Source organism: Drosophila subpulchrella, chromosome 2L (assembly GCF_014743375.2).
Source record: "Drosophila subpulchrella strain 33 F10 #4 breed RU33 chromosome 2L, RU_Dsub_v1.1 Primary Assembly, whole genome shotgun sequence".
Taxonomy (NCBI): Eukaryota; Metazoa; Arthropoda; class Insecta; order Diptera; family Drosophilidae; genus Drosophila; species Drosophila subpulchrella.
The window spans coordinates 23,107,022-23,121,108 of record NC_050610.1 but is presented as its reverse complement, the minus strand read 5'-3'; positions in this window follow the sequence as shown (position 1 = coordinate 23,121,108).

The following is a 14,087-nucleotide window of genomic DNA, read 5'->3' as shown; positions in this document are numbered from 1 at the left end:
AGCCGGTGCTTTTGTCCCACTTGGCTTTCGGGGGTTGCAAAACTTTTCCCACCATTTCGACGGTCCTGATTTCCACCCCACTCGAAAATCGGGGTGCGTTGATGAGGATAGTGCGCAGGTATGCATCGGAGGACCAGCTGCCGGCATGCAGATGAATCCTAAAAAGCTTCAGCTACGATCTATTATGAATTTCAATTTCATGGAAATAAGTCAAATACGAGAGCGTACAGAAAAAACTAAAAAAAATGCATATTTTGAAGAATAGGTTCCTAGTTATGAATCGTTGAAAATATAGTCTACATAAAATGTTGGTCTAGGATCCTGTAAGAACTAACAGAAAATACAAATGAAGTTTATTTTAGCTTTGATATTTATTTAAAAATTGAAAAAAATACTCATTTTAGAAATGCCAATTGAATGGGATTGATTTTATGAGTTCATGATATTGGACTTTTTTTTTCGGCGAAGATACTGACTTTTTTCAAAAAATAAAGATATTAGTTTTTGCCAACATATGTATGTTTTTGTAAGTGTTTTTTGCTGTAACTTGGTCAAACTGTTCCGAAATGTTAAAGATACAGCTAAAAAGCTAGGAAATTGATCATCTTCAGATTGTGACTAATTCTGAATAAACAAAAATTTCTCCAATTTTCACATTTTATTAAGGGGTTACATCATCATTTTTTGCAAAAATTGGCAAAAAATTTAATTTTTCTGATTTGAATGGAAGTTGATTGGGAATTTTATTATGAGCTGAACAAGGTATGACATTCCGTTCTGGGACTATTATTTTAATTTTGCTGGCCAAAGTACTGACTTGTTTTGGGTAAAATCTCAGGATCTTTGTTTTTGGTGAAAATCCAATTCAACCCAATCCAAATTCTTAGCAAAAATGGTAAAATATATCAATCTTAAGATTTAATTGTCAATTTATTATTGAGAGTTCAACAGGGTATGGTATTAAACTTTTGGACCATTATTCGTATAGTTTCGTCCGAAATACTGAGTTAATACATTTCTTCCTCTAAAATTATTATTTCTATTTTAATTTTCTTTTCAAATAGTGAGCTTTATAATATATGAAAAAAAAATATTTCAATGAGTCATATTCGATACAATCCTCTACTTTGTGTATAAATATAATGAAATAACTTTCTGACCTATCAACCATTGCAAACTAGAAAAATTCAGACCTTTATTTCTGGGTATAGTGCTCTAATGTTTGCCGACCGATCGAGTGAGTCACGCATGTGCATACTGTGCAGCTATTAAGTAATACAAACTTTCGAGCAAATTGTTTGCCAAAGTGGAGGTGCTCGATTTACGGGTCACTCAGTCTAGTTTATAGCCAAAGTGATAAGCAGGAAGTACTCACGACGACAATACCACCCGTTCAGCCATTAGCTGGAGCCACCTGAATTATGGACAAATTAAATCGAACTCAATTCGCGGGCAATTATCTCGGGGACTGGGGTTCCGGATTCGGGAACTTTAAGGGGGACCCCGAAAAAGCAGTTGACATAAACCTTTCGCCGGCAGCTCCTCCGCCAAAGGCGCTGACAAGTGGTTGGGTTGTACGGCAAAAAGGTCAACATTTCGTAATCAGCTTAGTGGCTTTTGTATGCACGTAACCATAACCATGCCCCATGTCATCCTATATTTCACAGGAACCGCGGGGGGATCGCAGGGGATGGGGGACCAGACTGTCAACCCGCCAGCGGCACAAGATTGTGGCACACCATTCGGTTCGCCAACTGACCAAGTGGTCTTTCGTTGCCCAAAAAGAGGGGAAAAAATAGGAAAAATAGCATAAAACAGCGACTATCACCCGCTAACATTCAAATTCAAATTTGCTTAGGCCCACCGACAAAAATTAGCCGCAGACTTGGGCGCTAATCTGGTTTTAAACTGAGTTTGGGTCTCGGTCCTGTCTGCAGTCGCGATGCGGGTGTGTTCCAAGCCACGCAGAGTTCCACGTCTTTCTTGGCCACTCCAGGCAGTGATGACAGCTTTGGACTTCAAAATGTAGCTAAATTGGGAATAAGATTATTTTTTTTAAATACTTACAGCAGTTCATAATTTCTTTATAATTTATAAAATATATTTTGGAGTTCAGGCTGACAGGCAAAAGAATAGAACTACATTTAAGAGACGTAAACGTAGATAAGTAAAATATAAATTTTAAAAAATGTGTTGTAGTATAAAAAAAGTATGATACTATTAAAATTATAAATACATAATTTTGTTTTTAAGTAATTGACAGATATTCGTGTATTAAATTTTAAGTAGTGCGCCAAATTTAAAAACATTCTATCTAAATTTAAATCTTTTAAATATGAATCCTTTAAAACTAGCCATAATTGCTTACAAAAAGATAGCTAAGTAGGCTAGACAGACACGCTTGTTGGCCAGTTACTAGCCTTTTGCCTCGCCTCATGTCCAGCAACCAGTTTACAGGCAAGGTGTGCGAATGTGTGTGTGTGGGGCACCCGCACCTGGCCAACTGCCCAACTTACGACTTTCGGCCGAGTCCAACTGCCCAGCTGCCAGTCGATGGTTCCCTTTCCCTGTCCTACCCACCCTAACCTATACCATCCCATCCTCGGCATTTCCACCTCTTTAGATCGATCCTGCCCAGGGCTGTTAGCCAAGAAAGATCCTATTTATTGGGCTTTAAACGCTTTACAACAAGTTGGGTGTTGAAAGAAGCCAGAACGACTTCGAAAAATAGTATACCCATAAAGGTACCTTTAAACTTTACTGCCAGGTGAAGTATTTTTAGCAAAGTCTAAAAATGAACATTATTGTAAGTGGCATAAGCCAGAGGAAATGTTTTATGGCATTAAGGTTTTTTTTAGGAAATATGTAATGTTTACATTAGTAATAACATTTTAAAACGAAAAATATAAGAAGCCTTTTTTAATAGATCTTTACTTTTTCCGTTTTTTGTTGATGTGTTACATATTCAACCATTTAGATACTATATATAAACATAAACCTAAAGAGGCAAAGCTTTAGGCTTATGTTTATATATAGTATCTAATCCCTTTCAATATTTTATTTTTGTTCTTAATAATACAAGCGTATTTAATCATATATATGAATTAACAAAACCAACCACAACTACCATAGTTTCTCCTTGTCTTACCCATGGTAAACTTTTGACTGCTATCACCTGCAAAATAAATAAGCAATAAAGGAAAGGCCTGCAGCAAAAAAAAAAATCAATTGATTTCTTACTGATGTTCACACCGGTCGTTATCCATTTAAATGCAAATATTCAAGAATTAATGTATTCATTTTGGACTCTCCTATTTGCTAATTTTCTTATGGCTGCCGTTGACTAAGCAAGTATTACACTTGCTTACCTCAGAAAAATACCACTAAAAAGTGTTTTAAGTATTAATGGTTATTGGTGCAGAGACATGTAGATATGAAAATATGGGTTTATGGGGAATAAAGTTAAGAGGGTGCAATGCGAGAAATAAAATGCACCAAATTTGGGTTTATATGGCAAGTTAAGCAAACCACTCCTCTTGGACTTTGGCTAAGAATTGGGAAATTAACACCGAGTCCTGGGCGACACTTTGACTGAAGATTGATGGTCTAGTCAGTTGGTACAGCCAGAGAGAAACGCCTTTCCATTTTGAATGGGAATCGAAAACAGGTTGCCGATCGCATTCACAGAGACCCACAGCCGAATAAAAATACAAATACCCCAAGTGCGCTGTAATTCGTCTACTCAACGCCAGAGTCTGATTTGCTGATTAGCAACACTCTTTCCGTCATATTCTGAAACCCAATTACAACGCCACTGACAAGACAAACGGCCAAACAGTTGCGACTCCAGTCGCCCAGTCCCCCAGTCTTTTGGCCACGTGAACACCCTTATGCAAAAACAAATCAAAACAGCATAAAAAGTCGTAAATCTGTGCGGAAAAACCCAAAGAAAAAAAGAAACGAGCGGTCTTAGAGCATGTGCCACAGCCGCAAAAGCCGAAAAAAGTGTGGCTAAAACCCTGGCCAAAAACCTCTAGCCAAGACACTTGGCCACTCGAGACGGCGGCTGCTGTGATAAAATATGAGACAGTGGGGCAGACAGTCAACGGTTTTGCTTTTTTGGCGCTGCGAAACGTGGGGCAGGCAATGATTCAGTACAAAAGCAGCCAAAGGAAAGAAGTCCGCCGAGACACTCGAATATATATGGCCCACCGGACAGACGTCCGAGCACTAGACGCCACCTAGCGAACGAGTGGGGAAACCAACCTGTCAGCCGAAGATATAGGTCCGCGATTAGAGATGTGAGGTGTTCAATGAAAAAGCGATTAAATCGTTCGATTTCAATAAATATTATAAGTAAATAAACAAGCTTAAAAGGGGTATCTAAAAAAAGTTGTGGTGAGGATCGTCTGCATTGGAATTAATAGATCTTATAATGATATGATAGGATATGATATCCTATCAATATGATATGATATATATGACATACTTTGACATAACATCAAATACCAATTGAGCTTCTAAAAAGTATACCCTATTATTTTAAATTTATAAATTAGTACTTACATTTCCTAATAGTTAAAAAAAATAAATACTAGGTGATACAACTATCCCAATTCTATATGAGAATTCCCTCAAGACCCCGTGTCACGCTGCCTCCACCATGCCTCTTTCTCTCCATATGCAGAGTGGGTTCCTTTTTGCAAATGTCATGCTTTTGTTGCTATTTCCAATATTTATTTATTTGCCAGGCAGTGCGCCGATGCATTAGAGGCAATAAAATAAATAAAAATTGAAATTGACCACGTCAGAGAATTTTGGCATTCATAATGCATGAGTTTTGATTTCTTGGCGACGTCGCCGCTGGCCAAATATAAAAAGCAAAAAGGTCCAGCGCGAAAAATCACTTAACTTTTGCATTGAATGCGGATAGCAGGATTTATGTTAACTACTCGACTTGTTATAATTGGTATATTAAATGATTTAACAGTCTGCCAGTGCTCGCAGCCCAAACAGAAATCAATTCGCATCGAGCTCTCTGGAGGGTGTACTACCCATAGCATGGGACCCGGGAATGGAACTCTGACTCGACTCTGCACATTCGCCTGGAAACTGGCTTAATATTATTTATGGGCCGAGTGCTCGCCATATCACGTAATAATCACGCACATAAATGGCCAGTTAAATGCTGGCCAGACCTCTCGGGCCAGTTGCATTTCATATTTCATCTCGCTGGGTATTTGCAAAACAAGCGCGAGAGTGGCGCAAATAAAAAATTAAGTAATAGATTTTGTCGCAGCGATAACGTAAAAGTGCTAAAATATTTCAAAATGCGTCAAACCTAATTTATAGATAATTTTTATTTAACAGCGACGAATTGAATTGGCGGATTAGACCACCAAACGTGGGACTCTGTGGGAGTATGGAGTTTATAGGATCAGTGGTCTGACTAGAGATATGGGTTACTAATGGGTTTTTTATACTACTCTACATTAATGAAAAGGGTCATTTTACCAGGGCAATATTTTATGTATGTAATATTTTTTGGGAATTTAATTGAAAATTTACAAATCATATACGGTCGTATACCTCACCCCTTCTCAGGAAAACCCATCAGCCGAACAGATCGCTTGTCAATTGTAAAGGCACAACAACATCAAACAATTACTAGAAAATTGCCAGCGATTGATGTCCATGGAACGTCATACCGATATCCAATAGCCAAGACCACATCCATGGCATGTCCGAGGGAAAAACATGCCGTGACTGCCAGGGAGACTCGGACTCGGATTCGAATTCAGAGTCAGGGCTGACAGTTGAATCACCTTCATTTTTAATGGAGACAAGTGTCAGTAATTTATGCACAATGGCCCCGGCAATACGAAGAAGATGCTGCACAAACAAGCGCAGAAATTGATGCACAAGTTAAACAAATTAAAATCGATTGTCGGCCAACCAGGCTCTCCAGTGAACCTGAGCTTGGGTCTTGGCCATAGACTGCGACTGGGACTCGATTCCGAATCCAGGGTCAGGTTAGTGTGCGCGGGGTCAATGCGAATTGTGTGAAAATGACCGCTGCCCGCGAGTCTCTGAGTGTAAGCGATCTTGGCACTTCATTATTCACGCGCGTGCTTCGTTCAAGGCTCGCGGCTGGCTGGAATCTGGACCCTGGCCATAAGACTCTGTGGCTCTAAGTCGGTCCCTGGCGGAAATGTCAATAGCAAATCACTTAATTTGTATGGCAATTTTCGCCATTCGACCGCTAGGAGAAAGAAAACGTGCTGGGGAAAATTGTGGCCAGAGCTCACGATGGTGCAAATTCGATCAAATAATGTACAAACATTATGGTGGATTATCCTAGTGGTGTTTCTTTCTTTAGTTTCTAAGCTGTGATCGTTTGTCGTTCGACAGTTAAGCTGCCCCGAAGCAGGGGACTCGCCGTGACCTCTCGGGACAGGGTCAATGAGGTCAACGAAGTGGGAATTAGAAGTGAAACAAAGTTGCGGAGTCGTCTTGGTCGCAGCGATGCTTAGCTGCATTCTTGAGAAGCGCAGAGAGAGGCGCAAAAGGTATTTTAACAAACAACTGAACTATCATATTTAAATACATTAAATACCAAAGGGAGAAACCTGCCGTTTAATATAGATATCTTGATTACTATTTCTTAAGCACAGCTTGACCTATGACAGAGCACTTGTGGTGATGTCAGGTCATCTAATGAGCTGCTCAATGGAAACCACAGGCAGCAAAAACGAATCATAATGAGCTTTCGAGAAAACACAATGGTGCAACTAAGGGCGCAGCCTATTTGATGTCTCTGGACGAAAGCTCTGCGATCCACCCCCAGCTGGCCACATGTCAACCCTGTCTTCTGGCCGCCAGATGACACACCCACATCCCAATCCCTATACCAATCCATATCCACGTCCAATGAAGACGCGTGTCGCCGGTCAGCCCACAATGGAGTTGGAAATTTAGACGGAACGATGGAGTTTGCGATAGCGCAACGCGTGTCACACAACAACAAGTCAAACCGGAAAGCAGACGATCCCCGGAGAAGGAGTACGAGCAGTAAAAGTACCAGACCAGGACCTGCATACTGCCCGAAAGGAAGGTGGAACTGCAGAAGGTCGCAACGGAACAAAACGAAACGTGCAAAGTGTGGGTCACGTGTCGCATATTAAGCACTGAACGCTGCTCAAAACGTATGTCAAATGTCCCGGCCATCGGCAGCGAGGGGTTAAGCCGACGAAGGAGATGGGTCGAGGGGTTAAGCCAACAAGGCGAGGGTGTTCAGGCAGCCGTGACGCCCACTTGCAACCCTAGCCCTCACCCTTAGGGCCGAACTCACCCTCCCACTCGTTGACTTTCAACTGTGTGGCCAGCGAGCAATTACGTGAAACAGTGGAAATACACTGAGAAATATTAATTGCACATTGTAACAGGGCTTATGATTTAAGTTTTTAGGTAAGCATTATGCGGAGAAAATATTTTATTGCCTACTTCGAGGCAGTTATCATTAATTTTACCCATATATTTTTAACAATTATTGGATATTATTAATTATTTAAAAGTATAGTTCATTTTTTGTTTGTTCTCTGTGCATACGAAATACGATTCGAATTTCAGCCTTAGGAGAGTAATATATAGAGAAAATTTTGTATAGCCTACTCCTATGGGAAATATCAGTATTTTTAACCATTTACTGAAATGTACTGCCTGAATTTCAACTCTATATTACAACTTATTATCATTTTTGTATTTTATATTTTCTCTCAGTGGAATGACGTCAAGTAAATAATACCATCAGCGTTTGTCGCTCATTAATGGATCGAACAGAGCAGGGGAGTACGTGGGGTGTAAAACCACCCCTGAGTTCCTTGCAACTTGCCATTTAATTTGGCTTAATTTAATTTTTGCTGGTAGCTACCAGGAACTGCAGCAGCAGCAGCAACTTTGCCAAATTCACAGCGATTGTGATTTGACAATTGTGGGAATCTTTGTTGCGACAATATGGCAACTGTCATTTCATTCCACCCCAGATTGCATAGTATTCAATGTTCTATGAGTATTTCACCGACTTTGTATTGAAACATGTGCAATGATGCATGGCCGTTTTATGTGGGAACACCATTAGAAGAACACACATCATCGATGGGTTGCAATAATTGATATCTGTTTAGTCACTGTTTGATTTCTGATCGGCGATCACCCACCCCAAAAGGGCGAAAAAAGGTCGCCCGACGTTAACCGTTAATTGTTTTGGGTCAACTGAGAGCACATATTTACCCAGGATAGGTCATAGATTGAAGTGCATTGCGAGTGGGAAATTCATCGAGGTCCAAGCGTGGGAATCGTAAATCGATGGACTTGCTCTAAAGGAACCTTTTATGACTTACTCATTGATTTAAGGTGTGATCATAACCGGCAAAGTGTGACTGCCTACATGGGAAATTACAAAAAAAATATTAGAAAGGAAGTTAATAGGTTACACTGAGTGATTCGAATGATTTCTCTATTACTATGAGAACCTTCATAGACAATCTAATTGGATCGGGGACTTGTGAGAACTTATTAGAGTTCCAGTTCGATAAAATCTTGTATTCCAACTAGATTTGGGATGCTTATAAAGATATTAAAGATTAATCTTATATTTTTAGGCATTGAGTAATAATAAATCTTAAATAAAAAGGAAAGAAATATACAAAAATCGTTAACAATTATCAAATAGCAAATATCTTTAAATAATGAAGTTCAAAGCTTAAATTTTCTGATATCAGAGAAGTCGATTTAGGCAAACTCCACGACTATCCATCAAAAATTGATCAATCAAAGTGCTTCTCTGGACATGCTTGACCATTTCATGGCCCCAAAACCTTTGTTTTCTGTTGGCCAGCCTGAATCCATAAAATTAGCACTAAATATCGCTCGCCGCTTGGGCTCATTAAAGGCCGAATCTATGCATGCAATTTGCGACTAATGTCTTAAACCCTAAGCCCCAAACATGGGAGGGCCAGGGCCATGGCCAACAAACCATCCAACCAGCCATCCAGCCAGTCCGTCAGTTTAAATGGCCCATCTGAAAGCCGAGACCATTACAGGCCATTACAAAAAGGAGTTCGAACGACGAAGAAATGTTAAAAGCAAGTCCAAACTAATTTCAAGCACCCTCAGGTGATGAAGACAATTAAATATTCGTGATTTAACGATCACTTTGCAATGCTCCAAACTGTCAGGCGGACTCAGGCTGGCTCAGACGTTCCAAATCCCATTCCGCCAAATGTAAATGACTTCGAGACGGACGATGGAGCCCTAGCAAAAATTTCTAGCGGCCAAGATAAAGATCACACAGTGGACCTGGCCAAAAAGAACTAAAGCAGCCTCTTTTCTCCCTCGTTTTGCTTCGTTTTTTTTTTTTTTGGTTTTGGTTCCGTGCTCATCACGAATTTTCCACCGGGCCAAGAGAAGTAAAACTGAAACAGGTTATGGCCAGTTTTCAGCTTTGTTGTTGCCAATTTGCCTATCAACAAGCGATCGATTAAGTACGCCTACCAAGCCGCAGCTCGGGATTTCGGATTCGGGATTGGGGATTTGGGAAGCCAAACGTTACGTTTGCCATATAGCCAATATTGGTCACAAAGTCAAAATGTTAATAAATGCAGCTGAGTCTGAAGTCAGGTAACTGTAAGGCGGATTCTGATTTCGAGACGACCCACCCACCCACAAGTAGAGAGTGGTCAAGTTCAGACTGCCGATGCTGCGGCAGCAGATTCCAATCAGGTGTAATAATTCTTATTGGCAACGCTTCGTCGGGAAGACTTTCTTTTAATATGCCCCGACGACTGAAGACTGTAGTGCCAGCTGGCTCGAGATGGTTTCGTGATTTGGATGGATGGTAAGAAATGGTTCTTAAGATGTTATTTTACTGGTTACTCTGAAAAGGTAATTTTATAATATTTCAATCCAATATTATATTAACTAAATAACCCTATCATCCCTACTTTCAGAAATAATTTTTAAGGTGCCATTTATGATATTTTAATCCAACATTATATAAACTAAATAACCCTTATATCCATATTAACTTTATTTTTATAAGAACCACTTGAGTTTTACGAAAAAAATGTTTAACTGGTGTTTTGGATAGATATTACAAATACCTTCAAATGTTAATAATTATCACAGAATTCTAATATTCATGTTGTGGCGAAATGTTGATAAATTTACCTACAATCACTTTTTGGAATTTTTCTAGACCATTATTTCTTAGCTTACGTATAAAAATTCTTAACCCCGTTTTAATCAAATACCCATAATTCGAATTGTAGGTTAATTATGCTCATATGCTCCCATCAAAACCACTAATTTAACTTAAGGTGACGATTTGCGTTTTAAGGACTCATAAAGCTGGCTAATATTGTTTATGGCTACTCAAATGGATCTTAATTACCCCAGAACCTGCAGCACGATGGTCACGAGTCCATCTCCTCGGCCCGTCTTTTACTGTTAGACGCAGAAGAGTTTGAGTTTGAATTGGAGTTCTCTCTTTCTCTCTGCGCACTTCACGATTTTTGATTGATCGTGCATACTAAACTATAAATCCATCGTGATACATTGGGGCGATCAGGCGAGCCAGTCAGTCGTTTGAAGCTGCTGGATGGAATGGGAAATGGTTTTGGGGCTGGGACAGTGGGGTTTTCTGAGAGCAGAGCCAGTTTCCCGGCCAGGACAGATACCCATTTTCATATTAGCAGAGCATACAACGCATCGAGGGTCCCTTCTAATTTTTGGCATCAATCAGAAATCAGAGGCCGCTAATGCAGGCCGTTAATCGTTTCTCAGCCGACTGCACTTTGCCTAATTTTGGGTGCGTTTTTATCGCACACTGCTGCTGGAAGAGTTTTATTGGGCATAAATATCTTCGGGGTACAACTAATTAGTGGGTGTTTGCCCAGGCAAGGTGTCCCATCTCCCATCTCATCTCTCAAGCGTATCGGAAAATCGGTTGGGGTGCTACAATGATGTTAAATCAATTCCCCGGCGATGTCGCACTTAACTTTCCCCCTTTTCTCTTCGGTAGGTATTTTTGGCGCTGCGTCTCGGAAAAATTATTGAAATTTTTATATCGTCAGAGGGCTTTGCGTCGTCTATTTCGATGTCTGGCCTGGCATTAAATGCGATTAAATGGAGTCCCCAGCAAGAGCCATCAAATCGCCGCGTTTGACTTTGATTTCACATCTCTGCCATCGCCGGCGGCTTTGTCACCTTTCGTCTATCAGCTCCCAACGAAATTCGGTAAATCTGGGGGAACTCGAACTCGAACTCCCTGCCATTGACGGATTGTCCCGTGCAAGTTTTACTGCACTTTGAGAGTGAATCTGCGGCCGTCGTAAAAGTTGTTTTTATTCTTTTAGTATCCCTGCACCGACTACAAAATCCCTCCGCATACGAGGGCCCGTTTTATGTGTGTTGCAACTAAGCCAATTTCAGCGATTATGGGCCATCATCGGTGTGTTTGCAGCTAACAAAACATAACACATCGCCCGATTCAGGGAGATATCACTTGGCCCGGCTAAGCCCCGATGAAAACATGACGTTTATGTCCTCCGAGAATGGAGGCCCATTCTGGGAAATTATATTGTAAATACGATCTGATGGGAGCTTTATGCGCGCTGATCTCTGCTTTAAAAATGGGATTGGGAAGAAAGCCCTTGACAATGGAATATAAAACATCCAGCCATTCGATTTGCTTTGTATTTAAGAGGATTTTATTTTAATTAGACTATTATGTTTAAGCTTCTTTATATTTACTGTTTACTAGTGTTTTTAAAGGTGAAAAATATAATTTATAAAATAAATCATAGAAACCCCTATAACCTATACTCACTCAGAAAAATGATATTATTATTTAAACCATCAGCTAAGAAATTAATCAATTTATTTTACTTATCTATTTATCCGTGTTTTCTGTTATGTTTTCTAAATGTTTTTTATAGTTAGCCCTTATTCTCTCCAAGTTTCTAAATCTTCTAGAATCTGTTCGAATCTTTCCCCTTTGATACCCCGAAATTTTCTTTCATATTTTGTCCTCCACCGATGTCGCTGCTTTTCCCTGCATTTTCCTCAAAAATGTACATCTGCTGGCTTTCCACTGACAGGCTCATTTGTTGCTGGTGAGCCTTGTCTCCCCAAGTTTACGCCGTAGTTTCCAAAATCCGGGCCTCATTAGCCCGACCCAGGCAGTGATAGCTCCCAACAAGTGTTGGTTGCCTATCTCCCTATCCCAACTCCCGATGACAATAGCTTTCAAATGTTTCTAATTAAAAAACCGGAGTCAGAGAACGGAACACAATGCCAAGGTACAAGATCGCCTGAGATCATGGTGATGGGCTATTTTTGGTACCGGCATATATCCCCATATCCAGCTGCCGGAAAACTCGCTTCCACGGGCGCTTAACTCGCCGTGAAGTGTAATGTGACCGAGGCGGGAGGAGTCGCCTTTTTCCCTCTAATCATAAGCATTTGGCTATGATTTAGTGCCGCCCAGGCTGCGACACGTGTTCCGGGAATCAAGGGGAGTGCGGGCACTCGATTCCACGGGTCGGCATCCTTTCAAGCGGATTTTTCACACGCCGCTCGGCCCATTTCCACGTGAGATATTTCGATGGGGCGTTCAATCCTCCTCCTCCCGCAGGGCATTATAATAATGTTTAGCTCGGGGCCATTTTTTGGGGTTTTCCATAATTCAATAACTCAACTTGCTGCATTCGGGGTATACTCGTATTTTTTCCTGGGCGCCCCAAGTCGACATTAATTGAGTTGCTCTAATACTAACCATATATTTATTACAGTGGGCACGGAAATATTAGAATGATTTTTTATTATGATGGGAATATTTTAAAAGTTATTTTCTTTATCTGTTTTTAGTACATGTTACCCTGTATTTATTTCACAATATTCCTCTTTTCTTATATATGTTATTTTCAATCATAGGGGCCAGGCGAATTATTAGCATATAAATAAAAAGAGTTCATTAATTCTCCAATATATAATATATATTAGAAGAATTTTTGGTAACTTCAGCAGTAATTTTGCCTTGTAATATTTTTCTAAAAATGACCTTTTCCGAAAACTCACTGTATTTGGTAGAACTTCCTTATCAACCCCACGCAACTCCGATTGCCAACGAGTTGACTGGTTAATTCTGTTTGCTTTCGGCGGCGCCCGGTTAAGTAACCCCTCACTCGGAGTCTGGTGGCACACTTTCGCCCTAAACAGCGACATAATTACCACGGCACTTCACACAGTTAATTGCCAGACCCGTCTAGGCATACATATATATAGTACACCCCCATTTTATACCATCTAGAGCCAAAGGGTTCGGTTGGTTTATTGTTTCCATTTGGCTGCCAGCGGGCTGGAGAATCGCCTCCATTTGAACCGATGGTCCGTGTTTTTGTTGATTTTAGCAACTTTATTGACGTTTAACACGTCGAGTGGTCGCGAGGGGTGCTGCTGGTTCATAAATGAGTTAACAACAGATGTTTACATCATTTGTATTGTGTCCATAAATGTTGTTAACCCTCCAGGATGATTTTAAATGAGGCTGTGGCAGTTAGGTTTTGGAACTGCCTTAAAGTGCAAGACCAAAATACCTACCGAATTTAATCTGCCAAAAACTTGTTTGCTTTATTATCTCCATTGGATCGGCAGAACCAGAATCGCAAGTTCTCACGTTGCTTTTGGCCAAGGCAAAGCAATTAAAATAAACCAATAATCGATTGCATTTAGCAGACCTAGCCCAGCCAAAACGTGCATTTAATTGTGGCTGGTAGCAGATTATATAAAATTATATTTTAAATCAAACAGCGAGTAACAGAGACCGCCAAAAAACCAAACAAAAACATAACCCACTGCCAAACAATTTAAGCCACCCACTCGAAGCGAAGGACGTGGCAGTTGCAACTGCGGCGCCAGGGGCCAGATTATAACGATCTCTCAGTCTCCGGACCCCAGAAAGCTCAAGAAATCACCAGACAGCCAGCCAGAAAAACAGAAACAATGCCAGTTCGATCGAAACTGTGCGA